This window comes from Falco cherrug, chromosome 4, assembly GCF_023634085.1.
Source record: "Falco cherrug isolate bFalChe1 chromosome 4, bFalChe1.pri, whole genome shotgun sequence".
Lineage (NCBI taxonomy): Eukaryota > Metazoa > Chordata > Aves > Falconiformes > Falconidae > Falco > Falco cherrug.
This window is the reverse complement of record NC_073700.1, coordinates 101,840,003-101,863,210: the sequence shown is the minus strand read 5'-3', so window position 1 is coordinate 101,863,210 and position 23,208 is coordinate 101,840,003. Positions and strand designations below refer to the sequence as shown.

Sequence of the window (23,208 nt, the reverse complement as noted above, 5' to 3'; positions counted from 1 at the left end):
TGTTTCCTGCCCATGTGAGCCTGGGGCAGCACTGGCAGATCAGCTCCACTGCCTCAGCCGCAGATAGCTGGAGGAACTGGGATGGCTCTGCCTCCCTGTTAGCTAGCAGCCTGCCTTCCTCTGCCCAGGATGAATGCCAGTGCTGTCAGCCTTGTAAGCCTGTGAGGACCTGAAGGTCTAGGGAAGAGAGGAGAGGAGGGAGGGATTTAACATTTTTACACCCTGTACTGCATGCAGGCTTCTACTAGCCTGGGAAGCTCTCTATTGATATAAAGTCCCAGCTCCCCAAGCTTTCTCCCCAGGACAACTAATTCCTAAACTGAAATCAACTGCATTGCAGTAATTTGTGGCAGAATACTCTTTCTATTATCAGTTACAGATTCACTAGGTATTGCCCCTCACTAAGCCACCTATGTATCTCCTATATCAGTAGCGAAGGAACAAAAATGGAGAATACAGGACTTGTCTTCAGGAAGAGTGTCAACGGGGGCGTGGGGGGGACACACAACACAAAACACCCTTTTGTTATTCATGAAAGGGAACACTTTCATTTTAAATTAAATCATGAGGCATTCTATTTGTCTGAATCACAGCTTTTTTGCTGATACCCTCACTACTCACCGTGTCTAGAGTTTCTGGTTTTCCATCTGGGTATTTAACAAACAACATAATTTGCCTCATAAATCTTTGTTAAGATTTTTTGAATGCTGGCTACTTCCTCACACACAGGCATGCACATTGCACTCCCATTTCGTCAGTAAAGCACCACATCTCACAGCAGGAGAATGAAGGGGGGGAAAAAAACCAACAAAACAAAAACCAGCTGTAGCACAGTCCCACAAAAATGAATGTTACCAAAACTGATACAGTTACCAAAACCAATCTGCTTCCCTTGAATTCTGTGGTTTCTCAGAATGAACCCAGCTTTACCTCCCTTGTCAAGGAGCAAGGAGAATGGTTTTTAAGGAAAAGAGGTATTTGAAACTGTTCAGAGAGCTTCCACTTTCCCAAAGCCTTTGCTTGAACTAGAAAGATGGGTAAGCAAGGGAGGAGGGAAGGAAAGATTTGTCAACAGTCAGTAATGAGAGGAAATCAAGGAAATAACTGTTGCAAACTATTCCAGAATTGCATGCGTTTGCTCCCCTCCCTCAATCCCACTCCCCAGCTTTCTTGCCATCACTTTTGAAATTAATCACAACACACTGTCTTATCACAAAAGTTAATACTCCGTCCTTTGTGTTCTTCCCCACCAAGGACAAGCAGTGGTAGCTTTCAAGGCAAAACTGTCAGTGTACACTTGTAACAGTAAATAAATAAACTAAGGATTACAAGCTCCTAATGAGATCTTTGAGGCTTTACAGATCAGGTTTCTCAGATTGCTGTTCTCTGAATAAAGAAGTCCTGCTAATCACTGGATTTGTGCTTTACAATTTTGAGAAGTTTGCAGTGCTGTTCAAATGATGTGATCTGCTTTCAGATTTCTTTCTTAAGGAGCTTAACAGAACTATCTGTCCCTTCTCTTGGCCCCGCTGCAGGAAAATATTTGATCACAGAATAAGTCAGCTTTTATTCATAAATTCACCTAGGCATGAGTTTCAAGCATTGCACATAAATCCCAATGGAGTTCAAGTATTCATTACCTGAAAAGCAAATTTCCCCGACAACAGCTTTGAGAATGGATTCAACAATTGAAAAATCATTTTGTAGAATATGGAGACCTGTGTCTGGTGGACAAGCATTTAAGAATATGCTCTTTCAAAGGTTTTGTTCTTTCCTTGTGTTAAGTTTCCTTCCCAGAGTTCAGATACGCTGAGGTAGCAGGTCGCTAAGATGCTGGCTAGAGAGCTGCAGAATTCTCTTTTTTCTGCTGGGCTTTGACCTTATCTGATTTCATTTACATATTTTGCAGCTTCTCGCTTGGCCTGTCAAATTTACTTTATATACGCCTAACTCTCTTCCTGACTTCTCTTCTGAGGGTTTTATCACTCCTGTTTACTTCAGTGCACCTACTTCTCAACAACAGTTTGGTTCTTATGCAGAAAAAGCCAGCTCTCCCTTTGGTCCTTCTTTTCCAGCCCAGCAGTGCTCCACAGAGGTGGATGCTCCTGACTGCATGAGACTTTGACTTTAACTGGAGGAGGCTCTTTTTACACCAACAAAGACCACAAAGTGCAAATCAAATCCAAAGGGTGTTTGACTGAGAATTTAGAAAGTTAAACTGCTGAAATAAGTAGTTTATAATTAAAGTACTAAGAAAACCTTAACTGAAGAATTGCTAGAGCAACACTGTAATTATGCTGTCCTTCATATCCTGCCATTAGCATTTCTAGAAGTGACATAATAATAATGTGGCTTTTTTTCTCTTTAGGAACTGTCAGCTCTCTTTACAGAATTCAAGTAAGTTTATAAAGAATATCAAGTTCTTAAATGGAAAATGCAAATGATGATTTTTGGGTAAGAGACATGACAGTCACGTTAGTAAGCTCATGAAATTCATGGCCATATACGTTTCAAGTCAGTAGAGTAGAACACCTTTTTTTTCCTCTCTCCCTTTTTCTTAATCTATTCAGGGTTCAAGAAAAAGAAGACCTAACAACCTGTCTTTTGAGCTCTTCTGTTAGCTATTCAAATTTATTATTTTTGTAAAAACACAGACTGCCTGCACTTCCAGGACCTCACAGAAAGCCCATCTCAGTTAGTTAGAAGGAAGGTTCTGATCCTAGACACCAAAAAGACTTCATGCAGGTAGCAACCAAGCTTGTAATAAGAAACACATTCTGGGGGATGTCCCAAGGACATCCTTTAGGCCTCTGTTGCCAGCAGATAATGTTCCTTCTGTGCCATAGCAAGGAAAAGGCGGCAGTACCAGCTGTGGCTGTTGCGTGCCTGGAAGCCTATTTGGGCATGTATCCTCCAACCACTACATCCCTCAGGAGGTGTAATTTGATTTGCATTCTGACTCGTCCTAACACGTTCAGAAGAGGTAAAGGAAAGTATGTGGCCCTGTGTTACTACACTGAGGATGCTAGTGAGACTTACTGCTGATTCTGAAGGAGAGCTGATACACTTTCAAAGCAGAAACTGTCAAAGTTGTGGCTCACAACAGGACATGAGGCTTTGACAGCCAGTTCTGTTCTGTTGATTCTCAATCAATCATAAGTGTTGATACAAGAAAAATGTATTTAGGAAAAGTGCATTTTCTGTCAAACAAGGAGCACAAGTATGATGGAGTTGAAATAAGATACTTGAATGTCTTAAATCTTTGCTGGAGTGTGGAAGTAAAGGAAGCACTAAACCAAATCTAAATGTGTTCTTTAATAGATTTTAATTATTTACTACTTGAAAATAAATTATTATGTTCAGAAAACTATGTGATGTTGATTGAATTGCATGAAATTATATAGTTAGGATATTTTATAGTGTCTCTGGTATAATTTGCTGGCTTTTAAGGTCATGAAATATTACCCTGAGCGCAAATATATCTCCTTATAACAATTTTTGGGGAAGGCAAGTGTCTTACATCTGACACAGGCAGATAGCATTTACCTGTTATATATGTACATACAAGACACTGATCTACTAAGAACAGACAGGAATTAGAGAGAGGTCCTGCTGTTGCCTAAACTCCCGAATTACCAAACTGGTTTAGTTAAACAAGAATATGCACAAAGTTTAGGTCAAGCTGATCCACCCCCTCCAGTTGTTAAATGACTCACCCTCTCAAGTACCCATCATCTCAAGTTGTCAAAACAGATGAATGAAAGGACTTCAAATCAAGGAGTGAATCTTGGGAAACAAAGAACAGATAATGATAAGAACACATAATTATGTAAATTATGCAGAAAGAAGCCCCCAAGTGAAAAAGTTCTGGCCACAAGAGGAGACAAGCTGAATCCTTAGAAAATTAGTTGAAAGTAGGACAAAGGTAATAGTGGTAATGGGAGATCGAGATCTCCAACTCCAATAACACACACACACCCTCCAAAGAGGGCAAACTCCCACCTCGGGAGCATGCATAGTTGGTAAAAAACTTCAGTAGTGCTATCTGAGGATACACACTGATCTGCATTAAAAGATAAAAACTTGTAACCAATCCAGTGCGTGAATGAAAATATGTAATGTACTATGAACATGCAAGTACTCTACTGTATATAATGTGTACCATCAAGTGACTTGGTGTGCATGTTAGGGGGAAAGATCCCCCATGCACCCAGCACTGCAAAAAAACAATGTCGGCTTTTTAAACTATTATTTGGTTTGGAGAGTTTTCCTGGTTACAGGTTTTGGTAACACTGGGAAGATGTGACCTAGATGTGAACTAAATTTGCATTTACCAAGTTAGTGCAGCACCAAGCTCATGTCATAAACTTCATGAAAGTCAGTGTATACTTGTTTAAGTCTAGTACTGCTTAAATGTAGCTATACTTCTCTCTTACATCAGTTCCCACCAGCTCAGAGGAGCAACAGAAATAACTCACAGCTGACAAAACATGCCAGGAAAATTGCTGCTGATAAAAACTTGAACTTTTGTTCTGGTTTAAAAGCCTGGTCCAGAACCTGTGTAATGCAAGATGTCCAGGTATCCTCACTCCCTGCCAGCCAAAGCTCCTTCTTCCATAACAGGGATCACAGTGGTAAGAGATGGACTTTTCTGTAAGTCTCTTTCAGGCTTCATACAGTGCAAGAAAGGGTTTGTCTTTACAGCACAATTAAATCAAGCTGTGACTCCAAAATCTCCCTTTCCTTATACAATCCATATACAGCATATATGACAAAGGCTTCCAACTCAAGCTTGTAAGACGAGGGAACTAGATCAAATCAGCACAATTTGGTTGTTCACCCAGTCATTCTGTGTAGCATATTTCATTGTGGCTAAGGGCTGGTCTACATCAGCTGGCAGGGGACGGAGTTCTCCCAAGTGAACTAGCAAGCTTCTGCCAATTGGAAAAAAAATCTTCCAAAAGGGCATTACATTCATTTCATGATTAGTTAAAGCAAAGGAACAAAAAGTTCATATGGTTGCATCTGTATGTCAGATGTCCTTTTTTAGACTTTGGCAGTCTTCCCACTGCTGTCCTACACTTTACTGTCTCACACCATGACCAGTCTGTCAGATTACCTAGCTGCCCTGTAAAGCACTAGAGTCAAGCTGACCAACTGCTAACTCACTGCTTTTAAAAGTTGGCATGATGCTCAGTACACTCCACTGGTGGTCACACGCTGCTAAAAGCTGATTATCCTACTCAGCATCACAGAAATCATGCATCATGTAACAGCCTAGCACTAAGCAGAGATCCCAGATTTCTCTGACACCTGATAGAAGAAATTATTCTTCTTTAAAAGGTATCACTGTAGCACAAAGAGTTATGAACTATGAGTAAATAAAGGTAGGACAGGGTCTTTGCCTAGGGCATATCTTAGGTAATGTCAAAAAGAGGTGTAACTTTTTAAACAGTGCAGAAGAAGAAGAGGTGTTCTAATAATTGTGCAAGTCCTCATCCTTACTCTGGGTTGGACATTATGGAAAACATTGAGACACTGAAGATACCAGAACCAGAATTCTGATGAGCCAGAGATGAAAGTCAGAATGATTTTGCTATGAAGGAGCCAAAGAAGAGAGGAAGAGAGAGGGAGAGAGGGAGAGACTCCCAAGCTCAACAGGGTTATGAAGGAGAGCTGGCAGTACATCCTACGTTAAAGTATGCGAATGGACAATCTAAACAAAGACAGATCCTCTGTGTCTGACAGAGGGTACATTTTAGGCACGTTTTAGTAAAGACTTTCTGAACCTGTTTGGCTCTGTCCCCATACTCTCACATGTATGCTGGGAAACTCACATCAGCAGCAATTATTTTCCTTCTGTTTTCAGATGCCACAGCCCTCAGCTGCATTAGCACTTTCCCCTCAGCTGTCCCTTCATTTGGCTGGCATTCAGGGCATACTCCTGCCCTCCAAGTGCCCTGTGTAAGGCTTCATATGACAAAGCAACAGAGGATAAGTTGGAAACCTCAACATCAGTGATGGATTAACGAACCTTTGGCAAACCTTTGTACCTTCTGTTCCAAGTGCAAGGCAAAGTCCTTTGATCTTTCCTTATCTACCATATTTATGTAGAAGCACGTAGACTGAAAGAGCAAACAAATAAATATAACCCCTCAGGTCCACCAAAACAAGTGACCTAATTGAAAAAGTTTTTCCTCCTAGAAGGAGAATCTGAGAATAAGCATGTAACAGATGTAGAAGGTATGTGGCTTAACGCACTAACAGAAGGCTCTCACATGCCACAGGGATGAATGTAGTCTGGCAGTCCAGAGAAAATGGAATTATCCTTAGTAGCATAACTGAATGTTACCTTTTGACATATACTATGGGTACGTACACCATATTTTTTATATACATACATATATATATATATATATATGCTTGTTTCCTCTTTTCATTCATTTAAGGTGTGATTTTTCAAAGTTGCCTAAGTGACTTTCACACTTTAATTTAATTGAATTGCATAATTACTGAAGATGACAGCATGAGGCCAAACGCTGCCCTTGAAATCATTGACTTCTCTGGGAATTGTGTGTATTCAGAAGACCACAGGCTTTTGCAGAGGCTGAATCTGCAAAGTCTGCATAACTGTAGCAGTCTGGTCCAGTTGGAACTGGCCATCAGAATTATGCCTGCCCAGGGACTATTGACAAAGCCTTCAACATACACACCATTTGAAAAAAAATCCTTGACAGAAATGGTCCATTCTTCTCCAGATGTCTGTGCTGGGCTTTCCTTAACATTTATCTGTAATTATTTTAGGGCAGGTGTTCCATTGCAAACTAACAGAACTTCTTGATCTCTCTGTCATTCAGGTGGCAGTGCCATTTCCAAATCCCCACCAACCACAGTGGAGAAACACTGCCATGGGCTGGGATTGTGATCGTTCTAACACAGATCACTGAAGATTTCCTTCTGACCATCCAGCCAGGTAGCTTTAGCAGGTACCAGTCCGGAAGGCTTTTGTGCAGAAAGAGGTGGATGCCTTGTGATAGCTCCACCTGGATGAACTTTTCCTAAAGTTGCTTTACTGAGATGGGAAAACCAGTTGGAAAATCATCAGCTTTTGTTAGGAAAGGACAGTAATGTGGTCATGGCAACAGAAACCAATAGAAGGAAACAAGCACATTGTGCCTTGTATGTTGAGGGTACCACGTATCTACTTGTTTATGCACACCCTGACCTGCTTTAGCCACAATAACCACTTGAACATAAGCAGTTTACATCATAAATGTAGCTTGGCTGGACTCATTTTGATAGAAGAGAGTTAGTCATTGCTGGTAACCCTGAATGACTGATAGCTTCTCATACCACAAAGGGTGGTGATAAGCAGTTGTGGCATGAGCTACTGGTGGTATCTGCTTCCCATTGTGAACAGAACATAGCATCTCTCTATAGGCTTAAGAGCTAACCTGTTTAAAAGCAGAAAACCAGTGGTAATGTTTTTTTTTCTTTTTTAATGTGAAATGTCAGAGCACAAAACTGATGCCAGTGCCCCTGTGAGCCAGTGGTGTTAGAATAAAGTGCAAACCCCCAGGTTATCTTACACTCTTGTGTGCCACAAAGATGGGGGAAAAGCTTCTAGCTTGTGAAGCATCTGGTAATAGCATTTGTGGAGTCTGAATGAGGAATCAAATCCCAGCCTCCTTTACTCATGTGAGTAGTTTTATGCTGAGCTATTCTTAAAATAATCATCAATTCCCACTCAGTGCTTTCCCCCATAAATTAGGTTTTATGATGGAAGAATTGAACAGGGGAAATTAACTTGCTTTTCAGTAACAGAAATTTATCAAGGCCACAGTTTTTACTGGGACAAAAACAATTCATTTAAGCCTTGTCAAGATTCCTAATTAAAAATCCTCTACTCCCAATTGCAACTTCCAAATACAGTGCTTAATTTGGAAGTTAATAATATTTCCACGCATTTCTGCTTCACTCTGCTTTAGCAGCTATGACTCTAGTCTGATAACAAGAGCACTGTACCCTAGCCAGCAGTAAGTGACTTCCCTCATTTCCGTGTAAAAATGAAACTTACTTTGTAGGAGGGGGGTGGGGAGGTTTGAAGCTGCATTTATTGTCTGAATTTCAGCTCTATTGTATGAGATAAGAAAGATCTGTCTCTTTTAGGCTTAGGCTAATGCATCAGATATTGCAGGCCTGAAGAGCTTTGACTTTTTATTGTGAATCAATCAGCCCCCACTAGGCTACCTGCTGCCTGGCAGGACTCCATTGGTAAGTGTTTATGTGAACAGCTTGGATCACAGGTCACACTAATGGAATATCAAGCCTTCAACCAGCTAGCCCATGAGTAGACTTCAACTCTACTTTTCATTAGATGTGACTTGGAGGAGGTCTTTTCCTTCAAAGACTTTGGTAGTATAAACCTTCAGCATGTTCAAGGACCAGGAATATGAGTAAGATTATTCTGTTCTGTCATGGATGATTATGATTTCATAAGTAATCATTCAAGCCTATAGTAGTTTGGATTTTGTTATGCAAACTACAATATGAACTTGAAAGAAAATCAACTCTCAGCCTTCTCCAACATGTAACAGTTCATCTTCCTCTACTTACAGAGGAGTATTACAATGAAGAACTTGACATGTAACAAATCTGCAATAAGTCAAAACTCAACATCTCTCTTAGATGTCTCAAAAATGTTTTATTTTCAAGCAACCCATATTCTGCCTTCATTATACGTCAGTAACACCATTTCCCTACTGTCTCTGTTTGCCATTTGCCTCCTTGCTTATAGTCTGCGAGACAAGAGCATGCACGATATTGTTTGCTAATCATACAGTGATGGTCCCAAACATTTCTTTTCCTGTGCACTAGCAATCTCATTACCTCAGTAGCTAATATGTTGCCAGACTTGAGGATATCGCTTAAAAATAGACAGTTTTAGGGAGGGATCTGAGAGAGAAACAGAAGGAAACTTTTCTGATATTTATTGGGAAGGGGTTTCTAATCATGAGAGCTAGCACAGGAGAAAAACAAAAGGTGTGAGTTTTAAAAAAATCAGACTAGATAATATGGAGGATGTGAACCCTTCCTGACCACAAGGCTATCATTAAGTTTGACCTAAACCATATTTTCCAATAAAAAACTGAAAACCAGGCTTGACTTTCCTGATGTTTACAAGCACTTAAACAAAGCTTGAAAAACCTTTTAAAAGGAGAATCAGCCTTTCTGTTTGTATTGTTATATGAGTTGGATATAAATATATCCAACAGTTAGAAAGCAACTTAGGAAATGACAGTGTAAACATTAAGGGGGAAAAGTCTCAGTACAATGATTTTGTCCCCTTTTTTAAGCTGAATTTAAATATTATTATTTGCCTTTGAAGTTTCAGAGGAATTTTATTGTATACACCTCTCACTTAAACCACCTCAGGAATCATTAAGAGTCAAAACCAAGCTAAAACTAGGTACTAGTGAGACATTTTTTCTTTAATTGTTAAAAACTGGCCACATACCAGTTTATGAACTCAGAGATGCAATATGCAAATCACATGACTGACAAGGAACCCTCTCAGGACCTCCTTAGCTAATACTATGCATTGTCCCTTTGAGAGTCATTAAGAAACAAGATAAGAAAACTTCTCACATTGCTAGGACCTGGTCTAAAGGCACCAAAGCCAATACAAGTCTTTCCAATGGTCTCAGATCAGGCCATAACTCCCAAGATGGCACCATCTCTTGATTTTGGTGAACTATGATTCCTCAGCACTGTTGGCACACACTGTCACTGGCAAGGTCACATCAACCATGAAACACAGCAGCCAGCCTGCCTTTGGTGATATAAGAGAAATATCCAATGGGCTAATGTTTTTTGCAGTTACTGTTTGCACTTAATGCATAGGGAAAGAAAGGGAGAAGAATGAGTCTCAGCTCAGCCATTCTACCTGATATTCTCTGGGATGTATTTTTTCCCCTAGTTTAAATACTATACACTTTATATAGCAGGGGTTTTTACTTACTCTAATTAAATGATTCTTTTTTTTTTTTCCTTCTGCTCTGTAAATGCAAAAGAACAGATGTCTTGGCCTATTGAGGTGATATCACTTGAGTAATTAGGCTGATGTTGGGAGCCCACAGTTTGACCTTTTGTGTGTTGCAGTGCAGTTCTTAGGGATATAACTTTTGTTAGACAAAGCACAGTTGGACAGCTGTTATGAGAAAAATCATAACTGACAAGAACAGCAGAACTAACTTACAGAAGAGTACCCAGTGACTCACTAAAACTGAAAGAGCAAAAGATTACAACATTCCTTCCACCTCATAAAACTCATTCGCCTCAGCCCAAAGAGGGAGCAGAACAACTCTGCCTCTGGGGATACCTGACCTTGGAGGATCTCTAGGGATGTCTGGGACCAAAATCATGCAGCCCAAACCAGCACACTTAATGCCCTACTCCTCTGAACTGTTGACAACTGCTGCTCAGGTGAGCAGGCAAAGTGGAAGTGAAGATAATCCCATTTCTGTCACTTTGTAGTCTTCTATGCATTAATAATCACTCTTTCACAGAGACAATAAATAACCAAACTTCTTCATACAGATCTAATTATTGCATAGTATTTGATGCATGAGTTCATTCTGTCCTGGCCTAAACCACAATCATAGGAAATGCACTTTGAAACTCAATAGTCTCACTGAATTCATATTTATTGTGATCTGCATGAAAAAAAGCAGGACCACAGACAGGTTTGGAAAGTCTAGAAAGGGTTTAATTACCTGTTACAGCTATTCCAAAGCATTAAATAAATAAATGCAAACATTCTTCCTACGTATGAGATCCCATTAAAAAGAGCTCAAAAAGTCATTACTTCCTCTGTTGTTATTGTCATGGGGCTGGTGTCACAAATTTGGTTTCTCTGGACATACAGGTTTATCCTCTTGCCAGAGATGAAAGACTTATTGATACCAAAAGAGCTTTAAAAAAACCAAAATAATGCTCAAAAACTACACACAAACTTGCATTACTTGCATTTATAAAAAAAGCAAAAATATCTAGTTGCCATAAATTTTGTGAAATAATACATTTTCTGCTTTCAGACTTAAAACCTACACCTAACCACTCAGGTGCTCAGGAGGGCACTTAAAGTAAAGAACACATTAGCCTCATTTCTATATGAAGCAGGTGGTTTCTTCCACCTTCCCTCTGAAACATCTGGTGCTGGCTACATTCAGAGACAAGTTTGTGGAGTAGATTGATATGAAGTCTAATTTGCTGCGGCAAATCCTCTGGGACAAATTCCACCATAGTGTGCAGATGTACCATTACTCTGAAGTCAACAATGTTGCATCATTTATGTCATTATAGATTTGTCCCAGGTTGGTTTGGTCTGGGTTTTGAGGTCTTGTTGCTGTTCTTTTCCCCCTTTTTAAGTAGAATTTTACTGGATTTTAACAAACAAATATTCACAAAATTGTGTCTTCTTTAGCATATGGATATAGCGATGGGTTTTCTGTAAGGCTACTGAATGCAAACAGGGAAAACCACACCCTGTTTCAAGAGATGGTCACATTAGTCATATCAAGAAGTACAGTGCAGTACAATGGGCAGTGATCTTCTATATGCAAGTGCCTATTCTCTAGATCTAACAGCACAGTTATTGCTCCTGCACCAAGTGTTGCCAGGTCCTACAAACACAATTAATCATATTGTCTCCAGCTGTATTACTCAACATAAGGTACACTTCATCAGTAATGCTTTTGACCACCTGCAGACTGCCCTGGCAGTCAGTTCTTTTCCTTCCTTCATAAATGCATGTAGAATTGAATTTAAATCAGAAGCAGGGATTTTTACCTGGAAACAATTTGAGAACTTATGACCTGTGCACACAGGGAACCCACAGATGGTCCAGTAGGTCCTGGGAACAAATGGAGAAATGAGAGGAATTAATAGCCTTATCCTCATGTTCCTGTTCTCTGCTTTTGGGGAAGACACCTGTAGACTATTTGATTTCTTCTCCATTGAGAAGTGATTTATTTCTACTCAACACCTGGTAGAAAAGGTTGTGTTCGTGTTAGATTTAGCAACTACTGTTTTCCTCCATGGGAACTATAATCCTGTTTCTCACATGGCATTAAATAAACTTTTCCAAAAGTTAACAAAGCACTAATGGTCACACAAGTGCAGACCTTTGATTATATTTACATCAGGCAATGATAACACCACAAAAAGGGTGTCATGCAAAGGTAAACTTAGAAAACAGTGAGTTTGCATAGTCAAGCTGGGGACAGACCTCTCATAACTGATAGTAAGTCTCCATGAATACAGTTGCAAGCTGTAGATACAATCAAACTACATTTTACTTTTATTTCAGGACTTAAAATGGATTCCCTCATGCACCCTGAATACAGCAAACACCAAGTATTCATTACAATCAATAGAGTGTATAATATTGTGACCTCTCAGCTGTAGCAAGATCTTTCACCCAGCAGAAATCATTCTGTGTGAAGGGCCCTTGAGCACAAATTAAATGAAAATAGACTGCAATCGAGGGAAATTATAGTCATAACTGCTGTAGAAATGAAGTCAACTCTTTCTCTGCATGATCACAGCAAACAGTGCAGATGCTCTCTGCTACCAGCATTGATGCAGCTGCCAAAATTCCTTCCTGCTAAAAGAGTTTTATTAAAATGCCTTTATCCTTAAGGGATGCATCATCAGTACTGTACAAAAACAAAGACAGAAACAAGCCTTAAAAGACAATAAGAGCCCAGGAACCAATTTGATGTACTAGTGCCATTATAATACAAATGAGTGTCTAATGACAGACATTACACCTCAGGTGTGAATACATACCCTGCCTACCTGATGTGTGTGGGGTTGTACAAAACACACTTAAAGGTCTCCTGCCCCAAGAAGGGTGACAGAATCACACTCTGAAAAACCCAAAACATATGCTTATTTAGAAAACCGAATGCTTTCTTTTTCCTGCCAACTGCTTCTTCACCATAGGTTTTACAGTAAATCATTTTTTCTCTATAAAGCTTATAAAAGCAAGTGATAGATCCTACAAAGTACTAAAGCATCGGAATTTAAGATAGCTTGACAATAGCCAAAGAGCTAAGAATGCAATGGAATCTGCTTGCCAATAGCCACCAACAGAAAATGCAAAATATTATTACTTATGACCATATTTATCAGAGAGAACTCACTAGCTGGTATAATGTACTACAGTCAATAAAAGATCATAGAAAGGGCAGACATACTGTTCTTCTAAGCAGAGACACCAACTTCAGGGCTTTAAGTCTCTAAACAGAAGAATGGGTTTAGTGGAGACTTTGAGCTCTCTAGGAGAATACATGGGCCTTTCATGAAGGTAGAAATCTCTGAGTTTCCTAAAAAAATAAATACAAAATGCACAATTTTCTTTTAGGACTAAAAGACCTTAAATGTAGATCACTGAAGGAACAACAGGTCACTTTATTTCAAAGGGAATAAGGGGGGAAAAAACCAACAAAAAAAAACCCTTTAGGAAATTATGGTCAAAAACTATTTAAGGATACTTTCTCTTTAAAAATATGCTTCATAAACATATGAATGAAATTAATCCTCCTTAAAGGCTAACTCCTAGTATATGTTAAAGATGAATTTACAGTGCTGAATTCTTAAAGAGAAAAATGCAAATTGCAACAAAACATGTTTTCTTAATTGAACTGCTTTCAACCATTTCCATCAATAACAAAGAGCATGCTCTGGGGACCAGGACAGAGGGATGACAGGCAAATAGTGAGAAGTCTGAACTGATCATCTCTAACATCACTTCAGGAATCCCTTTTCTTTCCATTCTGAAGCTGTTAAAAGCTGAGAAGTGGGACAAAATATCACAGAAAGGGAAACATCTCTTTTCCTCATTAAAAAAAATAATAATGCACAAACATACTATCTTTTTTATTTATGGCCTCAGCTCTTTATTGAGACAGCAAATATTTGTGCATATATATATGTGTGTGTGTGTGTGTGTGTATTCCCTCCCCTCCCCTTAAAAATTTTGGAAAAATGTAATGGGAAGTCAAATCACTATTTGTCATAGTCCTGGCTGAGTCCCTTTCATAGACAATCAATCTGCTGTAATTGGACCCAACAGTTGCATCCCACACGTTTCCAAGCCAGCTGGATCTGGCAATATTACAAATACTGTCTTTACTCTGGGTCTCTCCAGCAAATTTCTGGATACTGAAATTCTGTCTAAAGCCCTCTGCAAGGCATCCTTTAGTCCAACTGCCCAGGGCCCGAGACCAGTAATAAAACCCAACTCAATTCTGCTGTTAGGCACGCTGTCTCAGAATTACACCTACCTGTAGCTGTTACGGTTCATGTTAAAAAAAAAAACAACAACAACAACCAAAACCCCACAGTCATTCAAAGGAATTTCCTACAGAAGTGTACTTTAATTTTAGCTAGTGCTAGAGCATTGCAATGTTTGCAAAAATAAACCACAAATACTTGAAAAAGTCTCTCTTGGGAGCATTTGGATTTGGTCTTTGTCCTCGAGAGAGGACAACAATCCGCTTGTTCCCCAGCTTCTTCAGCTGTCCAGAAGTAGGTTGGACATACCACCTTTTCTTTTATGATAGGTCTCCTTTACTGCATCAGAACACTATTCTTTTTCTTCTTCCTCTACTTGAAATTTTCCTGTCTGCCCCCTGCCTCCCCTTCTTTATCAGCAGCTGAGCAGGGGACACATGAAAATCGGTGATTCTGGTAGCAGAAGCCCTTTTATTCTACCACAGTGGAAACATTTGCTGAGACCTTGACTGGCCTCTTTCTGATTCCCAGATGCATTCTGCACTACAATAAAATGCATATTCTTCTCTACATTGAAGGTCACAATCATAAATGATGCTCATAGAGCAAAATAAAATTCTTGTCCTGACAGGGGCATATTCCCCACACTGTCACACTATTGCTCCTACCTTTATGTACCAGAGAATCAACAGACTCTGTTGAAGGAAAGCTACTGTAGCAGGGTGTAAATAGCCTCCTGCAGCAGAGTCGAGCCCACACGCTAATCTAACATGGCTAGGCTGCCTCCAGTCCCCATCTCGGCTACCTGTGCTACATCTGTGTGGTGCTACCCAGGTGGCTTCTGACCATTAATCTACAGCTCCTCTTTGCTTTTGCTAGTCGGTGTTTATGGGAGCAGAATGTGCTTTGGATGCAATTAAAGAAGCATTTCTGTCTATGGGCTTGCAATTTAAAGTGATTGTTTTGTGCTAATGTTTCCTTACAAAGGGATCTAATAATTCATCAGTACAAAAACATAAACATGAAATTAAGGCATAAGGAGCCTCTCTAATGTAATGGTCCATGAAACAGATGACTTCACAAGATATTGTTATGGGTTTTCAGGCTAGAGAACACAGATACTCCTTCTTAAAACAAGAATACAATACTTATCCCTAGGCTCTTCATTTGTCAATTTCCTTCACAAATCCTTGTGCAGCTATAGTGTGAGTCCAGTCTAATTTTGAAACATATTGTAAACTGAACCTTGTCTCAAGCTGAGCTCTCCAGATCAGGTAGTGAGATCAACTCACTGAACATGCAAGCCTCCAGCTATACAATCAATCACAAAGTCAGGATTTCAGGCTGTGTGTATTTTAAATACAACACTGAAACTCGCTTAGCTACCTGACCTGTTGGTCCTAAAAGTGAATAGATCTGCTCAGCCAAACCCTGCTGACACAAGGAGATTCATTTAAATTAAAATAACCCTTTCTTCCTCTTCCCATCAGTTACTACCTAATAGATCAGCTTGTAAGACATAAACCAAAGAGCAAGTCAGAAACAATTAAGGAAGATTTTGTGCAGGCTCAGAGGTGGCCACACATGAGATCTGAGAATAGAATTCGGATAGATTGATCGCACCACAACTCAGGAAACCTGTAATCTTCACATCTTAATTTCTTTTCCCTCCCTCCTAACAAATCAGTTTCTTAAGATTAAGAATTGTATCTTATGAGTTACATACAAAATTTTTGCACCCTCCACTTACTATCTTCCAAGCCATACCTTGTCATTTTCTTCTTTCAGATTGCTCAATATTCGCACCAATTTTCTCCATTCCTTGTTGCTGACTCTCAAGACACTTGCCATTAATTTGTTGCCTAAAGAAATTATTCTGGAAACCTTCTGAAATAACTCACTTGCTTGGTGCATAAAATTAGGCACTTCTACAATAAAGGATGCAACTTCATCAAACAGCTAAGTTCTAAACAGAATTACTTGAGTCTTGATTTTATGCCTTTAGGCACTATGCTGGCATGTAAAGCATTCATTAATAAAGCAAGTATAATTTGTACACCTAGAACAGTTCACTCTTCAATTGGGAAAAAAAGCATACCAAATGATTTGAGCTAAATTCTGAAGAATCCCTGGGAAAAGGGCCAAGTTGCAAAAAAATCCATTTCAGCACAAGACCAAAGAAAGCAAAGTAGAACAGGTTTTTGATGTTATCCTCTAGACAACTGTTGACCTACAGCAAAACAAATCATAACCACTTCTAACTAATCAGATTGCTGCCTTTTTCAGTCTTAGTGTTTCTTTATCTATGCAGATAAAAGGAGTTGATGCAATATTGGATTCCTTACTATGGTCACCTTATTCAACAACTTCAGAAAGAAGGTGACAGCATTATTTTCATATGCAATCAACAAAGCAATATTATCTGGGAATAAACATGCTTTACCTTAGGACAGAGGAGATCACATTACATTCTCCATGCCAGAATTAGTAAATCACTTCAGCTATCTGAGAAGTTTTGTTAGTTGACTGCTAAAGGGCAGTTTGCAATTTGCTTAAATGGAGTACAAACTTATTAAGCAGTTTCCTTATCTTATCTATAATATTAATGGGCTACTGTGTACGTGCACTAATGTCAAGTACTTCATTCTGGGAGATGGGGTATGGGAGGTGTCAGAGAGAAAGAAATTACATATATTTATGTATTAATATATTTTCATCTCAAGAAGCTGTATATAGGATCCTGTTAATATGTCAGCATTTTGACTTGGAATGAGTTTCAGCCTCATCTCTCTCCCGAAGCACTGGTTGTTTCTGGGGAATAGGAAGAAAAGGCCTATAAAATTCCTTCCAGGCTGAACAGCAAAACCAGCAAAAACAGCAGCTGCAGGAGGTATGAGTGGCTTTTTGGCAGAAAGGCATCCTGTCATGCATCAGACCCACACTCATTAGTATTAGTGAGCATTGCTGCAGTCAGAATTAACTATTATGCACAGCACTCAAAGATAATTTAGCCTGAAACAATAAGAAAGCATATGTATTTTAACATCAGAAGTAACGGTGTCATCAGCTCAGCTGCACACTTAATTTTTTTGAACAGAATACAAAACTAACCCCATGCAGAATGCCCTCCTATTAGTCTAGTTGAAGACTTCCAAGATACTAAATAGAAAATATAGCACAATCTTGTAATGGGGCAAAATAAAGAAAAGCCTGATGTGAAAAAAACAAAACCAAAAACATCATTATTTGAACCTACTTCTGCACAGCACTGAGCATATGCTGAACATTAAGCATTAGTAAGCATTAAGAGGTCTCATTAGCATTCAGGTAAGAGCTAACAGAATCAGGCCTTTAAAGAGAAGACACCTACAGAAAAGATCATAGCAGCATTTTTCATCAGTACATCTCAAAGCGCCACATGAAAGAGGCTGGCATCATTATGCCCATTTTGCAGATAAGGAAATAGAGGCAAAAAGCTGTAAAGTACCTTCATCAAGACTTGACAAGCTACTATTACACCTAAAAATAGAATCCAGTTCTCTTAAATCCTCATCTAATCTAGTCACAAGCTTCCCAGGAGAAAAAGGAGACAGTTGTTCTTGGACAATGATAAAGACCTGACTTTTCAGAGGTGAAGCCAACAAGGGAGACAGATACTTGAAGCCTACAGGAAAAAAATGCTTGTACTTTTTTCCCTTCTTATAGCCAACACAGTTGCCAGATCAATAAGCAGCCTGGAGTGCTAAGACCACATTTCCTGGCCTGGTTTCGGATGGCATCCCAGACAAACAAATCCAACTGCCCCTAAAGGGTTGCTCTGAACTGAGTAGGAATCCCTTCGGGCAGAAAACTCACATGCACAGGACAAGATACAGGATCAAGATATAATAGCACGCTGAACTACTAATTTTAAAATGTTTAAATTTGCAATATCCCTTTAAATATAAACTATTTTCCATGTAGTCTTGACAGTAGTCTCATTAAATGCCAACAGATTGTTCTGTAATAAACAGAAGCTTAAAAAAGAATCACATTTCTATACCTTGAGATGTCATGAGTAACTGTTTTGCAACTTAGGAGTGCAGAGAATCTTTTTTTTATGATGCACTGACATAATATTTTACATTATAATTTTATTTCTTTTGTACCAAAATGTGTAGTTGTTCTATAACTTTCAAATGTTAATTGTATAATTGTCCTTTATGAGGATACAAGAAAGTCTTTTCAGATTCACCTTTTTTCATACATGCAGAATGATCACTCCCTTGTGTGCCTTAACAATGACAAACCTGAGGTATTTTTTTTCTTCTACGCTAAAAGTGATATACCATTCCTCTCATTAGAAATGTAAACATTTGGACTGAATAGAAGAACTGTAACCAACTAATGTTTTCAGAAGGTCACTTCCCGTGACCTACTGTCTAATCCTTCTCTAGGTGCACACATCACAATCTATTCCAAGCAAAGCTGCTGGTAATGCTGAGGTTACAGTTAATTAAATATATTGTTCTAAGACACTTTGGAATCCTTCATTCAAAGGCACTGTGCAATTTCAAATATTATTACATCCAACATCACTGTTATCAGCTACTATAATAATACAAATTACATTAACACAAGCTGCAGGCTTATCAGTGCAAACAAACTTAGATTTCAGAGGAGTCCTAAAATGAGATTCTGGTGTTGGGACAGAGGCAGGTGACTCAGCCATTAAAAATGCAGCACTGTCTCAGCTTTTTTTCTTTGCAACAAACCTTGGAGCCATACTGTGGGGTACATCTTGATTCCAACACAAAAACCCAAAGAAGTCAACAACTGTTTATCACCGCTATTCACACAGTTCCAAGCTCATCGTAGCCACTAGCTTGGGAAACCACATGATGTCTGCATATTTGTGATATTCAAGCTGAAAATAATAGCAGGGCAAAATAAAAGCTTTTACATTAGTTTTATATTTGGAAATACCAAGGGAAAGAAAACAAGATGAGAACCAAGCTATTTACTTATGTACAAAAGAATGTGTATAGAGATCCATTTTTAGCAATAAGGTAAATTACAAACATTGGTTGTGTAAAAAAGCAGACAAGCATACCATACCATGTAAGTGCTGCAGTTTAGTGGCAATGTTGGTTTTAATCTAACAATTATTAATTACCTGATTTAATTATTAGTAGTTGCCTTGCATGCAGGGCTACAGCACAAACATGAACCAGAAGACTTTATTTCCTCTTTCTTTACATCCGCAGGTTCTAATTCCGTCTACTGTGGGGTTTTACACAATCGTAACACAAACGTTACTATTGCTAGATATGACAATAGCAGGATCAAATGACTTATTTTATTTGCTCATCTGGATTTTAAAAACTGCCAAAACACAAGTTTAATAGTTACTATCAAAGTAGTTACACCAGTGCAAACTTCTAGAGGTATGTGCACATACAACTTCCTGTGATGTAAAGCAAGGTATGTATTTAGAGATACAGTAGACTGATAGGAGGATTAAAACAGTGTAGCTTGAGTATGTGCACGTCAATGGACACAAATAGCTTCTATTTAATTTAGGCTAACAATTTAAAGTGATTTACTCAGGTACACAAAATAGGTTGTTTGGAAACTCTCAGAAATTGCCACACAGATATATTAAAATAAGGAAAGAGGCTACCACGTATCAGCTGATCTATGGCCACAGTCCATGTCAGCTTTCTTAACCTGTAACAAAAAGTGAGATAACCAAAGTTAGCTTAGCCACCGTCCCATGAAACCTAAACTAATTCAAGCAGTTTCTCATCTGTCTCGGACAGATGCACAGTCACTGTAGATTGGCTGATACGAGGTATCTTGTCAAGGCACTGCATTGGATGAGGAATGTGAGAACAGAGTAAAATTGGTCTGACTTCTGCACAAGGAAAATAACTAAATGACCAAACTAAAATGGGGTAAATTCCATGTTGTTCTAGTTGGTGCATTTTTCAGGGATCTATGTCAGCCTAAAATAAATGGTACTGGTGCCAATTTTCTTTACCTTGATGGAAACCTACAGAGCCGTCTATAAAATGTAGCAGTAGTTTAACTAAGGGTACATTTAAAATGATTAAATGTAACTCAATTCAAACCACTACATTTAAAGTAGGTGTATTTTCATTTGCCTTAAATTGATTAGGAATGGGTTGAAATTAAACTAATATATTCATAAATCAGAATGCTGGATCAGAATACCACAGCTATGCAGATATTTTCACCTGCAAGGTTGTTTAAAAACCCTATCTAACCCTCTCATCAGATAGGCCAAAATTAATACTGGTAAAGGTAGTAGAAGGTCCAATTAAAAGTCCTCCATTTGTTGCCAAGAAGCTCTCAATTGTGATAGTCTTTTGCACCTGCAAATGACCCAAAGGTGGAAACATTTGCATATGCAAGGTTATTATAACTATCTGATTTACTCCTGGCTGAAATTTAATCCTACCTGAGGAAATACTGCCAGGTAACCCAGAAAGAGTTAATTATTATCCTTGGAAGAAATTAAATATTTCTACAGCTTTAGCAATCCAAATTAAAAATGTAATACCTTTTACTCCTCAGACTCAAGGATTACAGCTAATTAGACTGAATCATAATACTCCCTTAAAACCAATACGTATCAAAAGAATTGTATTTAAAAGACTAGAAAAAACAACATAAAGAAAAAGTAACAAAATCAGTAAATTCTTCATGATTCTGCAAATCAGTATCAAAGGGTTTTCTGTCATCCTCTTTTAATGTCAAACTGTATGAAAGAGAATTTATCTACATTTTTTGAAGCAGGAACATCTCAAAAGAGATTTACCAGGTATATTGCTTTGGTTGGAAGTGCCAAAATATACAGAATAAATATTACTGTCCAAGATGTCTAATCTGATTTCTAAATAAAAGAAGTAATAGCCTGAGTTTCATCTATAACAGGAATCCCAATGGTCTGGAAATCACTCACACTAAAAGGACAGAGCAAAACATCTCAGCACAGGCAGGAATCAAGGCCTTGATCCAGGAATCTGCTCCCTGCTGCGACTACTTGAGGTCAATTAGAGTCAGGATCGACATGGGACCTGGTTTATTCAGAGCAGTTTGCAAGACAGGCCAAAAATCTAGAAGAAAACTTAAACAGAAATTCTTCTCACTGCAACAAAAAGCCTCTTCTACATTTTTTCAGTTTTCCATTTTTGTTGTTCCTTCTATATCTTGTTGTAAGATATTAGGAAGGCCAAGGTTTATTTTATTCTTAACATTTTTCATTAATAAAAAGGTGTATTACCAGTTTAAAAAAAACATTTAAAATAAATCATTTCACATGCACTACTAATATTCAGGATGACTTCATAAGTGGCCAAAACATTTCTAAAGGACTAAAAAATTTTAGGGGGAGGATTCCCCAAAAACCAGTCAACAAATTCCTTTTCTCTCCTAGACGCAAACTGCCAGATAGCTTTTATTTTCATTTAAAAGTTTCTCAGCTTGTCCTTGTGGGTATAGGTGGTGTAAACTGGTGGTTATGGAGAAGGCTCATTCCAGGCTGTTGTGATTCAAGTGCTGGCACAGGTTCTAAAATAAAGCAACATTCTCAGTGCTATGATAAAGGCCAATCCTCCAACACTTCTGGTTTAGCTGCTATTGAAACTATTGCTGCTGTACAGGGTTAGTTAATCTCAGCAATTCATAGAAACCTTGGAAAATTTGCAGAGAAATTGAGAAATATCCCACTGTACTTAAAAATGCACTGTGTATCTACGTTTTCAACCCATTAGCTTAACAAAACAATCTATTACAAAAAATAGATCTGATTCACCAAAAAGCTTGTATGGTCTTCCTATTTTCACTGCATTAAGTGAAATGGAAAAGGCAGACACTTACCCCAGCAGGAAATAGCACTGAGGTACTTAATAAAGGAGTTTTAAAGCATCAGATCATCCCATCTGCTTCAGGTACTTCATAATCTATTCTGTTTCATCTAGTCACTACTCCACTGAGCCTCCTCTAACTTGTGTTTTTTGAATGCCTGTCTACCAAAGTAGACACCTGGTGTTTTAGCTTCACTCAAAATACTGGTTAAACTGTGGTCTCTGTGGCTCCTGCTGCAGCTGCAAATGAATCCTGGGCTAAAAAAAAAAAAAAACCAGCACAGTTTTGTGTGGCACTCTCTGCCAGGGCACGTCACACACATTGCAACTCCTTGTGTTTACATGTGAAGACAAGGCTGACATAAGGATGCTCGGCTCCTTCACAGTTTGTGGCACTTGAGGACTCTGGCAATAGGAGTGGCAGGTATGTCAGTGTAATGACAAAATCTGAAAAGCTAGTTATTCTCCCTCCAGTACCTGCTGGTGCAGATGCCATTCTGAGTGACTGGCCATCAGACTCTTTCCTGAAAGACAGATGTGAGGTGTTTCAGGACTATTGGTCCAAAAGTGACTGGAGCACTGATACAACCCTAGCACCTGGTAAGGCAGGAAAAACTACAGAACAGATTTTTACAGAAATCAGAGAGTTCTTTCACTTTGTGCCTATGCAGATCTTTGAAACTAGGACACTTGTAAAGACATTTATCTGTACTATAGCTCCAGCACAACTGAGATTAACAGCTGGCTTTCAGGTAAACATAGGCAATACTTCACTGTCTCCTCTTCTTTTGTCATTTGACCGGCAACTTTGACAGTGCACTTCCTTCAATTTGAACTTCCCTGCATCGCTGACACAACTGCAGCCTGGACTAGGTTGTATATTAGCATACTTGCAGGCCTTTGAAGACAGCTGCTACCCTTTCTCAATCTGTTCAGCAACTGATGTAATCATGACCAGCATGGCAACGCAGGTATGCCCATGCAGAGGAGTATATTCACCAACAGTAAGTGAAAATGGATCAATATGAGCATGGCT

General features: G+C 38.8%; 1 long non-coding RNA gene across 1 annotated transcript; it reads right to left on the bottom strand.

The window, feature by feature from the left end:
• Positions 1 to 3,716: 3,716 nt before the first annotated feature.
• LOC129735860 (uncharacterized) lies at positions 3,717 to 22,404 on the bottom strand. The gene is made up of 3 exons (XR_008731742.1): positions 22,186 to 22,404; positions 11,851 to 11,914; positions 3,717 to 3,786 (listed from the first exon to the last, which is right to left on the bottom strand). It is a non-coding gene; the product is annotated as an uncharacterized LOC129735860 (long non-coding RNA).
• Between the last annotated feature and the right edge of the window lie 804 nt (positions 22,405 to 23,208).